General features: G+C 41.3%; 1 pseudogene; it reads left to right on the forward strand.

The window, feature by feature from the left end:
- The first annotated feature begins 3,414 nt into the window (after positions 1-3,414).
- LOC113425741 (olfactory receptor 10G6-like) lies at positions 3,415-9,819 on the forward strand (annotated as a pseudogene).
- The last annotated feature ends 10,160 nt before the right edge of the window (positions 9,820-19,979 follow it).

The raw sequence follows: 19,979 nt of genomic DNA on the forward strand, positions 1-19,979 counted from the left end.
CCAGTGAAAAGAGAGCTCAGGAGGACTTCATGTGGCCCTCTCAAACTCCATTTTCACTGCAGAGACACTGCGGGCTGGTCCTTTGCTGTTTATAGGGTGGCCTCTTGGGCCAGACTTAAGCATCTCATGGGATGGATCTGGCCCACGAGCCTTGAGTTTGACACTTCTGGTCTAAAGGACTCTCTTCCTATTAATCATATCTTCTGTTGTTAAAATCTGCAGGATGCAAGTTACACAATATTACTGAATAGCCCCTAGAGTTAAAAATTCCTTTTTCTGGATTATGGAAGCTTGTTTACTTTTTTTTTTTTTTTTTTACTGCAGATAGAGTAGACAGTGAGGAAGATGATTCTGATGGAGACACCTAGGAACTCTTACCTAGGCAAAAAAGGCTGTAGCAACTTTCAAGTAAAAAACAAGAAGCTAACATTCAAAAATGGTTCAGGAAGACATCTTCTGGATTCAGAGTATAAGAAAGGACATCAAAATTCAGTTATTGTAGCCTAGTTAAAAAAAAAATAGCCTTACTATGGAGTTGATTTCTTGGTCTGGTCTACCTAGTGGGGATTGCATGTGGTGCAATGCAACCCCTTGGGCTTCCATTTAGTCCCAACTCAAAGAACAATCTGAAAATCTGCAAGATTGAATGTCTTTCATTAGATTGTTAAAGATCTGTTTGTTGGTTAGTGGATTGATGGGGCTGATTAACACACATAAATGCAAGTCCAAGAGCTATACAGTGATTAAAAACATAATTACAATATTTTTAATGACAAAAATTGTCAAAAATCAAAAAAACAAGAAAACCACATGTTAACAATTCTTACATTTGCCATGATGAGCTCATCTAATATCTTTGTCCCAATGCCAAGAACACTGGTCAGCTCTACAGAGCCTTCCTGAAGGACCACAGAATTTGGACCAATCAAATTTAAAGGGGAAAGACTATTCCACAGGGCAGGCCTCACAACTCAAATCACAACTTATTCATCCTATTTGAATGTGTTATAGATTTATTTAACCTCATATGCATTTATATTTTATCGGATTGGAAACTACTTTGAGGATTCATTTTACCTAGAAAAGAGGCTTATAGATCAAGTTAATAAATTCATTTTAGAACTGCTATGTGGATCAGGCACAAATCACACAATAGCAATAGCACTTAGACTTATATTCCACTTCATAGTGCTTTACAGCCCTCTCTAAGTGGTTTACAGAGTCAGCATATTGTCCCCAATAATTTGGGTCCTCATTTTACTGACCTCGGAAGGATGGAAGGCTGAGTCAATCCTGAGCTGTTCAGGAATGAACTCCTGGCTGTGGGCAGAGTGAGCTTGCAATATAGTATTCTAACCACTGCACCACTGCAGCTCTTCCAAAGCCCCATTTTCACTCACCCATCCACCCTGTTTTTGCTCCTGGATTCTAATCCACTTTAAATGACTCATTTTGGGGGAACTCAAACAACTTCACACTCTTTTGCAAAACACCAGTTTCCTTACTGGATTTCTTTTTCATAAGCAGCACAGCACAGTCTGATCTTCATAAATGCTTCATGGATTAATTCTGAACTAAGTAGTGAAAAAGAAAAAGAAAGAAAGAAAGATCCCTGAAACCCCGCTAAAGCAGGGGTCACCAACCTTTTGGACCTCAGGGACCACCAAACTCATAATTTTGAATTCCGTGGACCACTAATATGAATTTTGACTGACAGTGGCTTGCAGCAGAGACCCTGGGAAAATCCCCAAAAAAGTCTGCAGGAAAATTTCCCACACCATTTTCCTACCAATTGATCATTCTTTATTTGGGATTGCAGGATATCGTCTACAGTTCCGTTCTCAGGGAGGGAGGGAGGGAAGGAGGGAGGGAGGGGGGGGGAGAGAGAGAGAAAGAGAGAGAGAGACTTTTGGTTTCATGCAAGGAAAGCAGCAGAAGTCTTTCTTTCTCTCCCCCAAACTCCACCACAAATGAGTCTTTGTGAGACTCGTCATGCCGGTGCAGCCTCTTTGAGCAGGAAGCTTTGCAGGGTCCCAAAGACTCATTTCTGGTGGAGTTTGGGAGAGAAATAAAGACTTTTGCTGCTTTCCTTGCGTGCAGCCAAATGCAGAAGAAAGAAGCGGAAAGAAGCAGCCTGGTGGCCAGGCGAGGCACATGGGGTGCATGGGGCAAGTTCCTCCCTCCGCCCTTTCCCTCCTCCCCTCACTACCTCATGTTTACAATTCAAGCAATGCAAGCCTTGTGTTCCCCTGGACGATGTGGGCAGTACAGCCTTGTGTTCCTGCTCAGCCTGCATTAATTGCTTTGGGGGGGATATTTCTCTGTGGACCACCAAAAATTTCTTGTAGACCACCAGCGGTCCCCGTCCCACTGTTGGTGACCACTGCCCTAAAGGGCAAATGTATGGAGCACTAAATACAAAAATACACAAAGGGACAAGCTTTAAGAAAAAAAATAAGTGATCATTAAAAGGTACCATATTCTAAACTGATGAAGGAAAGCTACAGGAAATTTATAGTAGTAGGAAATGTTACCTTCTCTTGAGGAAAGCTTAGATCTTTTCTTTGCTTACATTCTATAGACAAGGATAGTTAATTAAGGAAATAGGTAGCTTTGATAAAGAGCATATCATGATAAAATGCTTTGCAGCTAAAATCTATTCATCGCTTTTCTTTTAATGGAAATTATGCAATCAAGGATGTAGCTACCTAAAAGACTCATTTGTTTTTTCAAAGTATCTGCTCTTAAAATGCTCTGAAGGATCTGGGAAAGGAAGACCAGAGAAAGGTATGATATAGAACAAGGATCTTCAAACTTGGCAAGTTTAAGACTTGTGGACTTCAACTCCCAGAATTCCTGAGCTAACATAACTGGAGGAGGAATTCTGGGAGTTGAAGTCCACAAGTCTTAAAGCTGTCAAGTTTGAAGACCCCTAAATAGAATGACAGAAGAAAAATTGGGCAGATTATAAGTCTCCAATGAAGAAACTAGAATGTGTTTGGAGTTATATGAGAGATGTTTTCTCATGTTCAGAACTGTTTATATCATCTGTTTCAAGCCATTTTATCCAAGTTGTGTCATGCCTCCTAAGGCAAATCTTCCCCTTATTAAGTCAGAAATGTAAATAATTTGTATAAATGTTTTAGGAGACAAATGATTTAAGAGTCCAAGACTAGTTTGGATGGAGATTCAGGATTTTGGTGAGTAACTAAAAAAATGTCTTGGCTGAAGAATGGAGAAATATTTCACACATAAAGATTTTTTTCTCCTGAGTTTCCATGGATCTTTCTTGCATCCTGGACAGATTCACTGAAATATAAAATCTACACCTCCAAGCTTCTATTTTCAACAACAACAACAACAACAATTAAAAACCAGAATTTCATATGTTGTGAGTGAAGAAACATTATTCTTATGTATTGGTTTCTGTGCCATTTAATTGCCATGGATATTTCAGTATCCACCATTGTGGTCCCAAAGGTGATGGGTGGGTTTGTCGAAGGGGGACAGGTTATTTCTTTTGGAGGCTGTCTGACCCAGCTCTTTTTCTACCACTTGGTCGGCTGTTCGGAGTTCTTCCTCTATACTGTCATGGCCTATGACCACTTCCTGGCCATCTGTAAGCCTCTTCATTACAACAGCCTGATGAATCACAGAATTTGCCTCTATCTTTCCTTGGGCATGTGGTTTGGTGGCTGTGTGCATTCCATCATAGTTACCTCACTCTCCTATAGCTTGCCTTATGAACCCAAGAATGAGGTGAACTTTATCCTTTGTGAAATCCTTTCCCTGTTGAAATTGGCCTGTTCGAACAATTGGAAATTGTTCGGACAATTGGAAATTGGTTCCAGGAGATATTTACCTTGGTTGATATTGGCTTAGTAGCAATCATTTGTATCTTCCTCATTGTGATGTCATACATGTTTATTGTCACTGCCATTTTGAAAATCCCTCAGCTGAAGGACAGCAATGGGCTTTTTCCACTTGCACTTCTCACCTCATGGTGGTGATGATCTTCTATGTATCTGTAGCTTTCAATTATTTGAGAAGGGAGAGTTAGGATCTTCTCAGTGGGATAATAGGTCTTTTTTATACCACCGGGACTCCATTCCTTAATCATTTATACGTTAAGGAACAAGGAGATGAAAGAGTCCATGCTGAGTATGCATTATAGGATTAGGAAATTCTAACAGGGTTAGGAAATTCTAACCAACCTAGATTAGGCATCCGAAGATCTGAATAGAATCCCAGGAAGAGTTTTCTTTTCTACAGCTGGTCACTTGCATGAACCATCCCCTCCCCCCACCCCAGCTGATTAGCTAAGCCAGAAATATTGGGGAACACTGGGTTACACAGTACCCATTATTGAAGTGGGGTAATAGCTGATTATGTACACCTTGGGAGAAGAGGTGGCATTTAGTAGGTTCTGACTAGTTCTGGAGAACCAGTAGTGGAAATTTTGAGTAGTTTGCAGAACTGCCAAATACCATCTCTGACTGGCTCCACCCCCACCTATTATCTGCTTCCTGAATCCCAGCTGATCATCTGGATCTTCTTTTGTTGCCCTGCATAGGAGAACAGAGCTGTAAAGCAGGTTAGTGGGCTGGGGAGGGAATGGAGATATTACAGTATCCTTTCCCTGCCATACCCAGCAAGCCACACCACCAAGCCACACCATAACCACCAAGCCATGCCCACAGAACTGGTAGTAAAAAATTTTGAATCCCACCAAAGCTTGGGAGGTGGCAGAGATACATTATTTTATTTTTTATTTATTTATTTTTGTCAAATGCTTACAAGATAATAGGTATAAGTAAAAACATAGTTATGAATACATGGATTCATATAAGAAAAATAAAAGAAACAATAGGACAGGGACAATTGGTGTGCTTATGCATGCCCCCTGCAGACCTCTTAGGAAAGGGTGAGGTCAATAGTAGACAGTCTAAGGTTAAAGTTTTTGGGGTTTGGGGAAGAAACCACAGAGTCAGGTAGAGTATTCCAGACATTGACCACTCTGTTGCTGAAGTCATATTTCCTGCAATCAAGTTTGGTGCAGTTAAACTTGAGTTTGTATCTATTGTTTGCTCTAGTGTTGTTATGGTTGAAGCTGAAGTATTCATTGACAGGTAGGACATTGCAATGTATAATTTTATATATTGTACTTAGATCGGACTGAAGGCGGAATAGTTCTAGCTTTTCTAGGTCTAGAATTTTGAGTCTGGTGACATAAGGTATTCTGCAACAAGTAGAGGAGTGGAGAACTCTTCTTGTGAAATATTTCTGGACTTTCTCAACTGTGTTAATAGCAGATACCTAATGTGGGTTCCAGACTGATTCTGTTTGACAGGAATGCTTCTATCCAGTTATGCAGGTGTCCAGAGATACCGTAAGAATTTAGTTTTAGGAGTAGTTTGTCGTGTACCACTGTATCAAAGGCTTTACAGAAGTCTATGTAGATTGCATCTATTGCTTTGCTATGGTCGAGTTGTGTAGTCCATATGTTTTTGCAGTGTAAGAGTTGCAGATTACAGGATAGTTTTTTCCTGAAACCAAATTGTTTATTAGAGAGTAGGTTGTTTGTTTCTAAGTGGAGGATGATGGATTGGTTAATAATTGATTCCATGACTTTACAGGTGACACAGCATAAAGAGATTGGTCTGTAATTTTCAACTAGGCTGGGGTCTCCCTTTTTGAAGATGGGGATGACCGTGGCTTGTGACCATAGTTTAGGTAAGGAGCTGGTCCTGAAAGATTTTTCAAAGATTATGCTTAGGGGTTCGGCTATGGCAGTGGATAGCTTTTTAAAGAAGTAGGCACATATTCTGTCCAGGCCAATAGATAGAGATGGTTTTAGATTGCATAGTGCTTTTTCAACATTGTCTTCTGTAAAATCGATATGTATTAGTTCATTGTAGTTGTCTGTGGTTCAACTAGGAAATACTGGGCATGATCCATTGCTGTTTACAAATACTGAGCCAAAGAATGTGTTAAAGAGGTTGGCTTTAATAGTGTCATCGTTGCAGTCTTTACCATTAGGTCCTTTCAGGGGTGAGATGGACCTTGAGTCTTTTAGTTTGTTGTTTACAAAATTGTAGAAAGCGCAGGTAGAATTGGTGCATAGAAGGTTTTTTTCTTGTTTAATGTGATAATTGGTGCGTTCAGTTTTTATCTGGTGGCATAAATTTTTGTATCGGCTTTTGAAGTTGGCAACGTGACCAGATTTGTTTTTCTGCCAAAGTGATGTATGTGTATGGTGTAGCACATTGCCATATGTTCTCTCAAAAAATATATATATGGTATCTTATGAAGATAGACAGTGGCTTAATTCAGTAACCAAATTATGGATGTTGTACAAACAGATCCTTTAATTCTTATGTTCCTTTCTTATAGAGTAATCTGGAGAATCAGGAGGCAATGCCTCTTCACACCAATTAATGGTATGTAATAGCTTGTAATATTCCAATAAAGACCTCAATCCAAGAAGATGTAAGAGAAAGGGCCTATTATTTTCTTCTTCACATTAAGCTGGAGAACCATGGCACAAGACCTCTTGAAACCAAATTGATGGTAAAGTAACCAGTGATTGAATTTTTCCCTATCAGTTTGGTGATTGGGCACTTTGCGCATGAATGCGCATGCCTAACATGTTCATGTGTGCAGCTTTCCAAATATCAGTTGAGGCTCTGCCATGCCAATCAGTGAGGATAAAGAACAGAAAAGCACAGGGGCAGGTGGGAGGGCTGATCCTGCACTTTTTTCTTCTTTCTCCTCTCAGCTGATTGTCGGAGCTTTCATTTTATTACCAGTTCAGCCAAACAGGTAGCAATTTTTGCTACTGGTTCGGCTGAACCAGGCTGAATCAGTAGCATTTCACCATTACATGTAACAGCTGTAGAATTCCAGTTAAGTGCTTTAATGGGTCAGAGCTCAGTCCAAGGATGTGTAAAAGACAGGGCAGAGATACCATTTCTGCCCATTTATTTAAGGAGCAGATAAGAGTGGCACAGCATGTGATTTGGTCCCAGAACTGGGTTAGAGATAGACTGAAAACTGATGTATCTTATGCCAATTGATCTATATAATTCTAGAAAAAAATTACTGGTAAGAGAGATCTGTTGGTGGTATCAACACTGTGAATCTCATGTTTGAAGATGACTCTAACCATACTAATATACATGGAAATTGTTATATTCTGGAAGATGGGCGTAATGACGGAGACGAGGCATTGAATAGTGACTCCAACTCTTTATTAGTGACTTCAGAACAGAGCGAAAAAAGGCCTGGCAGCAGCAGCTCCTTTTATAGAGCTGGCTGCTGTCAAAGCGTCCAATGACAATGATTTAAGCTTGCCGCGCTTGGAGCGTCCAATCGTGGCAGTCCGTTAACTAGCCAATTGGATCAGCCCGGAGCGACCAATCACGACCCGCTGTTCACGGACCAATCAAGTATGCAGGATTACGAGCCTGCTGTGGATGGGCCAATCAGGTTCGCAGGCTTACGAGCCTGCTTAGTTCGGAACACCCCTCCCCTCTAGGTTCCGTCTCAGGGATGGGGTGATGTATTCGCGCAGGTAGGCAGGTCTTCGCACCTGTCTACCTGATTTGCGTTGTTCAAAATGTCTTTGCTCGGATTCTGGTTCTGATGGACTGCTAGCTCGGCTTGGCTGTAGGGGTGACCTGGCTTCTACGCTGGGTATCCTTGGAGGTGATTCGGGGATACCTTCAACGCTTCCTTTATTCCTGTCGTCTGGGTTCTCTGGAATCGCTGATCCTGTTCGGCTGCTGTTACCTGGAGAGATGACCATCTGCCACGGTTCTTCTTCAGCTGGTGAGTATGCTGGGCTTTGCTGTCCTGGTTGTGGGGTTGTGTTTTCAGAACCAGGTGTTAGTTCATTTTCAAAACCCTCAGTTTCCCTTCCCCCTCTGGTTTTGAGTTCAGGGTTTGTGATGGGGGTTGTGATCAACCATGAGCGCAGCTGGTCGATGTGGCGTTTCCATAGTCTCCCATCTGTAGTTTCTAAACGGTAGGAGCGGGGGCCCGTGATTTGTGTTATTTTGGCAGGGATCCACAATGGGTCACCTGTAAAGTTCTTTGCAAATACGGGGTCTCCTACCTTAAATGTGCAGTGTTTGCTGCTGGAACCCAGGGGCTTCTCCGGGGTGTATGCAGGGTGTAAGTGGTCTAGATGCGATCTGAGTTTTCTGCCCATCAGGAGTTCGGCTGGGCTTTTGTTTGTGGTGCTATTTGGTGTAATATGCTGGAGGAGGAGCATCCTGGTGACTTTGTCATGGATGTTTCCTTGTTCCATTTTATGTAAGGTTTTTTTGGTGAACTGAACCATTTGTTCAGCCCTGCCATTGGCCGCCGGGTGAGCAGGTGATGTCAAGGCGTGGCGTATTCCCTGGTCTGCTAGGTATTGTTCAAACGCCAAGGCGGTAAATTGTGGGCCATTGTCAGAAACCAAGACATCTGGTAACCCGTGCGTTGCAAACAGTCTGTTTAATTTTTTGATGACCGCTTCTGTGGTGGTAGTCTTCATCTTGTTAACCTTGAGCCAGTTCGAGTAGGTGTCTACTGTTATCAGGAAAGTATGTCCTTTTGTAGGTCCCGCAAAATCGATGTGGATGCGGGACCATGGACCCCTGGGCATTTCCCATTCCATTGGTGGTGCTTTTGGTGGGGCCGAACGTGTCTCTTGGCATTTGCTACAGGTGGCAACCCAGGCTTCAATTTTTCTGTCCATACCTGGCCACCAGGCGTAGCTCCTTGCCAGTGCTTTCATTCGTACGATGCCGGGGTGTCCATCATGTAGTAATTTTAGGACTTTCTTTTGTAGTTTTTCTGGAATGACCACTAGGTCTCCCCATAACACGCACCCTTTTTGGGAGAAGAGTTCTGTTTGTCTGTTCTTGAAGGGTTTAAAAGTGTCGTTGGGTTCGGTTTCTGGCCATCCCCTCTCCACCCAGCTGAGGACCCATGCCAAACAAGAGTCCTTTTTTGTTTCCAATGCGATATCTTGTGCAGTTAGTGGAGGTGAGGGAAGCATCTCGATTTGTAGTGTGGATAGTGTGGGAGCCGGGTCGTCTAGGAACTCAGGTAGTGGAGAACGGCTTAAAGCGTCAGCATGGGGAATGGTTTTCCCTGGTCGGTGTCTCAACTGGTAGTCGTAGGCAGCTAAGAACTCCGACCATCGTGTCATCCTTGGAGATAGAATGTGGGGAGTTGGTTTGTCTCCTGCCAAAATGCCAAGCAATGGCTTGTGATCTGTGATTATGGAAAAGGATCTTCCATACACGTATTTGTGGAACCTTTTAATTGCAGATACAATAGCGAGGGCTTCTTTATCTAAGTGACTATAGTTTCTCTCAGTTTTAGACAAAGTTCTTGAAAAGAATGCAATAGGCGCCTCTGTACCATTTGGTAGGACATGGTTCAGGATGGCTCCTACCTCAAAAGGTGAGGCGTCACAAGTCACAGTCAATGGTAGTGTCTCGTTATATTGGATTAGCACTGCATCTGATGTTAAAAGGTCTTTTACTTGTTGGAAAGCCTGCTCCTCTCGACGTCCCCAAAACCAGGAAGCCTTCTTGTCGAGGAGCCTATGCAGGGGTTCAGCAACAGTCGCCTTCTGGGGTAGGAAGATGTTATAAAAGTTAATGAGTCCCAGGAAGGCTTGGAGGTCTGTTTTGTTCTTTGGTCTTGGGGCATTTTTAATGGCAGCCAATTTCTTTTCAGTAGGGTGAATTCTCTGTTTGTCAAGAAGGTAACCAAGAAATTCAACCCTCTCAGTGCATAACTGGCACTTTTCCTTCTTAACCTTGAGGCCTGCGTCTTTGAACCTTTGTAGAACAGTTCTCAGGTGTTTTTCTAACTGACTTCTTGTAGGGGCGGCTATCAATACATCATCAAAGTAGGGCACAACCCCTTTTATGCCCTGCAGCAACCTTTCCATCAAGCTTTGAAAAATGCCAGGTGCTACGCTTACTCCGAACTGGAGTCTATTACATTTGATTGGTTTGGGCTTCTGTGGTTTCTGCGTCTACTGGCAGCTGTTGATACGCTTGGGCCAGGTCAAGCTTTGCGAATACCTTTCCGCCCCCAAGCGAGTGAAGGAGGTGTTGGACCACGGGTACTGGATAGGCGCTCTGCTGTAATGCGTGGTTTAGGGTGGCCTTGTAATCCCCACAGATTCTCAAGGATCCGTCAGGTTTTATGGGGGTTACAATTGGGGTCTCCCATCGGGCGTGGTCGATGGTTCTAACACGCCTTGTGCTATTAATTTGTCCAATTGCTCGTCAATTTTTGGTTTGAGAGCAAAGGGAACTTGGCGTGGTTTTAGGTGAATGGGTGCGATATCTGGGCAAAGATTAAACGAGATGGGGGACCCCTTGTACTTGCCTAATTGCTCAGTGAAGACTTCTTGAAAGTCCCGGATGAGAGACACCTCCCAGTCTTCGTCTACAGTCTGGTTGATGCCTGCCATTTTGATTCCTAATGGCGCGAACCACTGCAACCCCAATAAGCTGGGTCGGTCTCTATCAATGATGGTGAGAGGTAGTATTGCAGTGTGGTCCTTAAATGAGACCTGGACGTAACTGGAACCAGCAACCGGGATTTGATTGCCCTGGTAGTCCTTTAATATAAGTCTTTGAGTGCTGAGATCCTGGCAGCGGATGTCAGGGATCAGCTGCTTGAGGGTTTTCCAGGAGACCATGGATAGGGAAGACCCGGAGTCGACTTCCATGATGCATGGCCGGTTCTCAATGGTGACCTTTACCCGGATTTTTCTTGCGTCCAATGATGAAGCGTGGCCGATGGTGATGGTCTGATGTGCCTCTTCTCGTCTGGTCGCGCCAGTAAACATTCGGTTTCTGTTGTACTGGCTCCACCGGTTGTTTGGGCGGTCCCGGTTTGTTGGTGGGGTGCCTGATACTTGCCGGAAACTATTTTCTTTCCTCTTGGGGCTGGATCCTCGTTTGTTCCTACACACTTTAGCAATGTGGCCCCTTTTATCACAGGAACGACAGATGGCATCTAGGAACCTGCAGTCTGATCGTGGGTGGGTTCCCCCACATCCGGCACATTGGAAATTGGATTTGCGACCCCGCTGGTCTCGCTGCTCATGCTCTGACCTGAGTCTGTTGACTTCTTCCTCCTCACTATCCGATGAGGACTCGATGTCTTCATGGTGGGCGGCTGTTGTGTGTCTCTCTGAGGATATTGCTGTGTCGCTGGTGGTTTGGCGGTTGGCCCCATTCGCTCGGTGCATTCGGGCTGCTGATTTGCGGGTAGCTTCCGTTGCAGTGGCATCTGCTATGGCAGCTGCGAGGGTGATGTCTCCCTTGGCCATAATTTTGCTTTGGACAGTGGGGTCTCTTAGACCTAGGACAATCCGATCTCTCATGGCTTCTTCTAGATTTATGAAGCCAAATAGTCCACCCAAATTTCTTAGGTCAGCTACAAAGTCGCCGATGTTCTCACCTTCGCGTTGTTCCCTCTGGTAAAATTTGTGTCTTCTAATGAGGGTTGGAACTGCCGGAGCGTAATGGGCCCGAAGGATGGGAGCAAGGGTATCCCAGTCCATCATTTTGACTTCAGCCGGTTTTGCAAGTGCCTTTGCCATTCTGAAAACGGCGGGTCTGCAGTGCGTTAGGAAAACCGCACGTTTCTTGCTCGATGTAGCATCCTTCAGATTATTAGATTCCAGGAACATTTGGAACCTGTCCATATACGAGTCCCAATCTTCGCTGGCTGGGTCAAACAGGGCAGGTGGTATAGCGCTGCTGGCCATTCTGCCGATATCTGTGCGCTTCAGCCACGTGCTCTGTCAATATTCTGTGAGTGCTCAGTCAGCTCTATCGTCTCTGCATCCCATCCTCGTCGCCAGTGTTATATTCTGGAAGATGGGCGTAATGACGGAGACGAGGCATTGAATAGTGACTCCAACTCTTTATTAGTGACTTCAGAACAGAGCAAAAAAAAGCCTGGCAGCAGCAGCTCCTTTTATAGAGCTGGCTGCTGTCAAAGCATCCAATGACAATGATTTAAGCTTGCCGCGCTTGGAGCGTCCAATCGTGGCAGTCCGTTAACTAGCCAATCGGATCAGCCCGGAGCGACCAATCACGACCCGCTGTTCACGGACCAATCAAGTATGCAGGATTACGAGCCTGCTGTGGATGGGCCAATCAGGTTCACAGGCTTATGAGCCTGCTTAGTTCAGAACAGAAATCACTCTTGTGTCACAAGAGTCACAACAATCTCCATGTGTTAGTGTAAGGAAATTATAAATAATTATAAATAATTGGTTCCCCTTTTCACGCATTACAATTTGTAAAGATATAAACAACCACAGGATAGGAGGAGATATCTTAAACAGTAAAATGTAAAGTGTTGATCCTTTCTGCCTGCCTGCTTGTCTTTAACTCTATTATATGTCCATCTATCTATCTATCTATCTATCTATCTATCTATCTATCTATCTATCTATCTATCATCTATCTATCTATCTATCTATCTATCTATCTATCTATCTATCTATCTATCTATCTATCAATCAATCATCTATCCACCATCCTCCTACCCTCCAGCTACTATCTATGTAATCTATTATCTCTCTCTCTTTCAATCCACCTTGCTTGTTTTTTTGCCAATGTTTCATTATCCAAACTAGGTAGCATCATCAATGCCCTAATGATATTACCTATTTTGGGTAATGAGATGTCCACAAAAAAATCCAAGCAGGCTCAGAGAACTCAAAGGACCCCTCATGTCAACCCTGAGGTACAAATATTTTCCTTTATTGGTCTCTGGATTAATTCCAGTGTTATTCTCTTTTCTACTGCTTTTAAAACAATGTTATTGTACATACTCCCAAGTTGTTCCTCTCTAAATCTCACTTGTGTTTCCATCACTAAGGAATTATCTTTTCAATTCAGTGTCTTTGGATGCCTCAATAAAGACCTCTGAACAAATCACTTTGAGACTGATTTAAAAAGTGGAGTGAAAAGATTGTCAGAAAACAAACTTTGTAGTTGAATCAGCACTGTGACTATTAACAAATAGGACAGTTAGATTGAACTAAAAATAGTTTGCTTCCGGGTGCAACTTAAGGCATTAATTTTGACATTTAAAGTCCCGCATGCAGGGGTGGGCTCCTGGGGGTTGGCAGGCTCAGGAAAGCCCCTAGCTAAGATTCTGTGCATTTCAGAGAACCCCTAAATCCCAATCCTGGCCCCACCCATCCTGCCCTTCCCAGGATTCCCCACTCAGCCTGTTTTGGATGCAAGTAAGTGCACAACACACATGGAGGCTCAGGAAGGGCAAAAAATGGGACTCCCGGAAGTTTGGGAAGTCTGGATATGGGCCCGTTTTTTCGGTTTCCAGAGAGCCTCTGGAGCCAGAGGCTGTTTTGGCCCTCCTGGAGGCTCAAAGAAAACTTCCAGAGCCCAGGGAGAGTGTTAGGGTTTGGGAATTAACCCCTAGAAGAGTATTGCAGCAGTAGTCAAACCAAGAAGCCAAAGGAGAGCGGAAGGGCCCCAGAGTATACACACACTGAACACAAACACTGTTTGTAGTTTAAATAGTTTTTAATCCAGTTAGAGTTTAAGCATTGTCAGTCAGTCCATTAAGTCATTCACAGTATTTCCATCCAGTAAGACTCACTAGTATAGTCCAAGTTAAGAGTCCTTGCAATATCTTTATCAGCCGATAAAGATATCTTCTCCTCCTCCGGTTTCACTCTCCAGAGAAACAAACGCTGGATATTCAGTAGAATTACGCAGTAAATCAGCAAACAGTAACAGTTCAGTCACAGGCACTCACAGTCAGTAATCACAGTTAGTCGCAGCAGCACACAGTTACAGCCAGTAGAACACAGTTACAGTAACAGACAGTAAGCTCTCCAGCTTCTAATGCTTCCTTATATTGTAACTTCTAACCGCACCCTTAATCGGCTAATTGCCTGCTGCATTGTGCTTAAAGTGATAAGCACTTAAACCATGATATCTAAGTTTTATATATTTATTCACCCAAACCATATTTGGTATCAATGTTATACCTAACATACTCCCCTTTTGGGTGAAATAAATATATAATACCTTTACAATCTAACCCCATATTTTTCACAACTCTCCTGGTGCTTACTGGCACCTTGGGCTTTAGTAAAATTATCAGCTAAATTGTCCTCCGACATACAGTATTCTAGCTGAATCATCTTACTTCTTACAGATTGTCTCACGTTTAGGTATCTTAGATCTGTATGCTTGCTCCTTGTTTTTACTCCAATATTTGTGGCCATTTGAATTGCTTCCTGATTATCTTCATGTATAATTATAGGATAATCTACAGTTATACCTATATCAATTAACATTTGTTTATACATTATTAATTCTGTACATAACAATGATAAACAGGAGAATTCTGCCTCCATAGTAGACAAACTTATATGCTGTTGTCTTATTGACTTCCAGCCTATTAATGTATTACCCAGCATTATGGCTGTTCCTGAAGTCGACTTTCTAGTGTCTCTTTCTGATGCAAAGCTAGCATCTGCATAAGCACTCAAAATTAAATCACCCTTTGGTTCTAAATACAATGAATAATTCATTGTCTTTTTAAGATATCTTAATATCCTCTTAGCTGCTATCCAGTGTCTTTCACATGGTGCAGAATTGAATCTAGCCAACTGATTCACACAGTACGATATATCTGGTCTAGACCAATTACTAATATAACTCAAACTACCAATTAAAGATTGATAAATCACCTTATCAAACTCAGGGCTTTGTTCATCAGTGTTGCTAAACTCCTGACTCATTGGAGTCTTAGCTGGCTTACAAAGCTCCATCTTGTAATCTTTTAGTAATTTGCTTATCTTATCTTCCTGAGATATCTTAAAACCTTTCCGTGTTTTCTTTATATTCAAACCGAGATACTTCTTTATCTCCCCTAATTGCTTGATCTTTATTCTCTTTCCTAATGATGCTATTATTTTATTTGCTTCATCATTAGTTTCAGTAATCAAAGCAATGTCATCTGTGAACAGTAATAATAATGATACTTTACCATTTGTCTCCCTCTTAAACAGACATGGATCGGCTAAACCAGCTTTAAATCCTATATTGTCTAGTTCCTTTACAATATACTGGTTCCATTCATAGCCTGATTGTTTAAGACCATAGAGACTTTTCTTTAACAACCAACAATCATTATTATCCTTATTTTCACTTTTAATACCAACAGGTTTTTTCATATAAATAATATGTTTTAATGGGGGCGTGCAAGTAAGCAGTTTCCACATCTAGATGGTTAACTATATAGTTTTTACTAGCTGCCCACACTAAAGCTGCCCTCAAGGTTGCTGCCTTAAGACTAGGTGCAAACACCTCATCATAGTCATTAGCATTCTGCCTAAAACCTTGGGCTACTAACCTTGCCTTATGGATTAAATTACCATCTTTATCTGTTTTTACCTTAAAAATCCATTTGCAGCCAATGGATTTCTTTCCTACAGGTAATTTGGCATTTTCATACACCTTCATATCACTTAATGAATTCAGTTCCTTATTCATTGCTGCATACCATTTTTCTTTTTCCTTAGTAGGATACTTTTAATTTCTTCAACAGAATTAGGAACTTGATTAATCTGGCACACTGTGTTAGCCTGGTACCTATCAGGCGGTCTAGATACACGTGTAGTTCTTCTGGGAATTACAGGGCTTACAGGAGGACTTTGTTGAACTACTACCTGTTCATCTTCCTCATCCTGTTCAGCTATTGAATCTGTTTCTTCCTTTATGGGCACTATTTCATCCTGTATTTTACTCTTTACTTTATTTTTAAAGTTACAGGGATAACTAATGGGATTTCTATAGGATTCAATAATTACATCTTTATTGGCATCCTGTTCTAATTTCTCCCATCCTTCATGTTCTAGAAATTGGGCACTAGCACTACATAACACTTTAGATGTGCCTTTCTCCCAAAATCTATATGCCCTATGGTTTGCCTGATAACCAACGAAGAAAAATCTTTTAGCTCTATGTTGCCCTTTTTTTCTGAGTTGTGCAGGAATATGCACCCATGCTGGTGCACCAAATGTGTGCAGGTAACTTAGATCAGGTTTCCTGCCATGCCATCTGGTGAATGGTATTTCACCTGTTGTTGTATTAACAACGTTGTTCAATATGTTATTAGCACACATTGTAGCCTCCCCCCACAAAGAATCAGGTAATCCAGAATCATTTAACATTGTTCTAACCATTGCCTGTAGTGTTTGGCCTCTTCTTTCAATAAAAGCGTTATGTTCTGGCCTGTATGGAGCAGACTTCTTATGCTCTATTCCAGCTATCTTAAGTCTGTTCTGGAATTTGTTATTAATAAATTCCGTACCATTATCTGTCACCAGGGTTATCAGTTGTCGTTTAGACTTTCTTTCAGCAAACCTAAGCCAATTGAAAAAATGTTGATATGTTTCAGTTTTGCTTTTCATTAAATAGCAAAACCCATATCTAGAATAATGGTCCATAATGCTCAGTATATATCTAGCACCCCCATACTGGGTTTCTTTGGACCTATTATGTCTGCAAATACTACTTCTAAAGGTTCTTTTGTTTTGAAACCATTTAGCCTATTTGCAGGCAATACCTTGCTCTTATCTTCACAGCAAACATTACAACGCAAATATTTATCACAAGGTTTTAACCTTATTCCTTCAGATAACTCAACTGTACGTTTTAGCATTTTAAAATTTACATGCCCCAAACGCCTATGCAATAAATGGATACATTCTTCATGAGGCTTTATATTATTAAATACAGTTTGTGCCTCCCCTTTCTTACTATTATCTAAGACATATAATGTTCCATTTAAAGCTGCAGTTACCCTTTTGTTATCTTTTTCAATTATGCAATTATTATCCTTAAAAGTAATTACATAACCTAATTTATCTAATACCCTTACTGAAAGCAAATTAAACTTTAGTTGCGGTACATACAACATTTTTATATCCTGGTTTATGTACGGACAACGTGCAAAACCTTGACCTTTCGCTTTCAGGTTCCAGCCATTGGCAAGAGATATATGTTGAGAGCTTTTAGACATTTTTTATAAATTTTGTCTTATCTCTTGTGATGCAGTGGGATGCGCCACTGTCAACCACCCATAAATTATTCTTCACATCAGAGTTGCCAAACGTGGCTAGTTCAAATGCTTTCTTTGGCTTTTTTACATTCTGGCTTTTTCTCTTTTTGCAGAATCTTGCCAAATGTCCTCTGTCTCCACAATTAAAACACTTTTTAATTGTGTATGCCGTTGAAGATAAATTCTCTTCTTCCAGGTGCTGTAATTTGCTTTGCTGGTTTCTTTCAAGCTTTGAAGATAATTTCTCTTCTTTCTTATCTTCTCTCAGCTCGTCACGCTCACGCCTTCTTCTGGCTTCTTCTAGTAGCCTGCCTGTAATCTCGGTTAATGAGAGGCTTTCTTTTGGCAATACTTCCAACGAAGTCACATAGTCATCATAGCTTTGATCTAATGAAGATAATATTATGTAGACTTGTTGCAGTTCATTAAATATAAGCTCTTTTTCTTGCAATTCTTGAAAAATGCTCTTCATACAGTTTAAATGAACTAACATATCTCCATTCCTCTGAAGATGCGTTCGAAAAAGCTTCCGTGTAAGATTTATATGTGCTCCTACACTGTCCCGAACATAAATCTTCCTGAGGTTCTCCCAGCAGTTTGCAGCATTTTCTTCTCCACGAATATGGACAAGCTGCTGATCACAGAGAGTCAGTCCTATGATGCATAAAGCCTGCTCATTCTTCAGTTTAAAGTCTTGTAACTTTTCGTTATCATCATCATTAGCAGGATCCCAGCTACTCACATCTGGTGGGTTTGCTATAATGTCCCACAAACCTTCTCTGCGTAGAAGTAAACTACATTTCATTGACCATGAAACATAGTTTGTTCCATCCAGCCTGGATATCATGGACAGTTGTGACAAATTTACTTGTGCCATTACTCTTCAGATATTTTGACTATTTTAAACTAATTAAAACAGTTTGTTTTATACAGTAATGTGCAACTCACACCAACTCTCTTTGCTATATCCTGGTTAGTTAGACTATGCTGCTGGGCCCATAACCAATGTTAGGGTTTGGGAATTAACCCCTAGAAGAGTATTGCAGCAGTAGTCAAACCAAGAAGCCAAAGGAGAGCGGAAGGGCCCCAGAGTATACACACACTGAACACAAACACTGTTTGTAGTTTAAATAGTTTTTAATCCAGTTAGAGTTTAAGCATTGTCAGTCAGTCCATTAAGTCATTCACAGTATTTCCATCCAGTAAGACTCACTAGTATAGTCCAAGTTAAGAGTCCTTGCAATATCTTTATCAGCCGATAAAGATATCTTCTCCTCCTCCGGTTTCACTCTCCAGAGAAACAAACGCTGGATATTCAGTAGAATTACGCAGTAAATCAGCAAACAGTAACAGTTCAGTCACAGGCACTCACAGTCAGTAATCACAGTTAGTCGCAGCAGCACACAGTTACAGCCAGTAGAACACAGTTACAGTAACAGACAGTAAGCTCTCCAGCTTCTAATGCTTCCTTATATTGTAACTTCTAACCGCACCCTTAATCGGCTAATTGCCTGCTGCATTGTGCTTAAAGTGATAAGCACTTAAACCATGATATCTAAGTTTTATATATTTATTCACCCAAACCATATTTGGTATCAATGTTATACCTAACAGAGAGCAAAAACACCCCCTCCCCGTGTTGTAGGAGGGTGATTAGGCCACACCCACTATGGCCACACCCACCCAGCAACCGGGCAGAGAACCCTTTGCTAAAATTTTTGAAGCCCACCCCTGGCTACATGGCACTGAGCCAGGAAATCTGAGGGACAGCTTCTCCACAATTACATCTACCTATCCCCTCAGATCTGACAGGAGAGGCAAGTTAGAAGTTCCATCTGATGATATAGAAAAGGAGATCCTTTTATGTCATGGCAAAGGAAAGACAGGGAAGGTCAGGCAAAGAAAAACTGGAAAAAGACTTAAGAAGAAAGAATTGATCATTAAATAACTGATAAAAGGAAGACCTTTTACCAGCCAGAAATGATCTACAGTATCCTCATGAGTGAACTGTTTTTTTAAAGCTTAGATCTTATCCTTGCTTATATTCTATAGACCCAGATGGTTAATTATCAAAGGAGAGAGCACTGATAATAAAATTATGGTGGTAAATTTATTTTTTTCAAAGTATCTGTTCTTAAAATTATCTGAAGGACCTGGGAAAGGAAGAACAGAGGAACATGTGATGCAGAATGACACAAAAAAAATTGCATGAAAAGAATTGGTTGGATTCTAAGCTTTCAATTTAGAAAATAGAACGTCATTGATGATATGATATGTGTTTTGTCACCTGTTTATGTCACCCGTTTCTAGCAGTTTCTCTAAGTTGTGTCATGTTTTCCAAAGCAAATCTTTGTAAGTGAGAAATGTGAAGAATTTGCATCAATGACTTGGAAACCAAAGCACAATCTTTTAGGGGACAAATGACTTAAGAGTTCAAGACTATATTGAATGAAGACTCAAGATTTTTGTGAGTAATTGAAAAAAAATGTCTTGGCTGAAGACTGGAAAAATACCATATTAGAACAAAAAGGTTTTTCTCCTGAGTTTCCATGGATCTTACTTGCACCTTGGGAAGACTCACTTAAATCTAAAATCCATCTTTCCAAGCTTGCATTTTCAGTAAGGAAAAAATAACAATTCATAAACCACAATCATTGATGTTGTTGGTGAAAAGAACATGATTATCTGATTTGGAAGAATTTGAGAATCTTGTTTAACACCACACTTCATGCTTCTGAACCCTGAATTTTTTCCAGAAAGAAAACTTCAAAATTTCTCAGTTTTTGTTAATCCTCACCCATGAAAATTTGAATTTCCTAGAGAGGACTATTGTGCAA

Source organism: Notechis scutatus, chromosome Z (assembly GCF_049901735.1).
Source record: "Notechis scutatus isolate UNSWTSFEM ecotype Mainland chromosome Z, rNotScu1.2, whole genome shotgun sequence".
NCBI lineage: Eukaryota > Metazoa > Chordata > Lepidosauria > Squamata > Elapidae > Notechis > Notechis scutatus.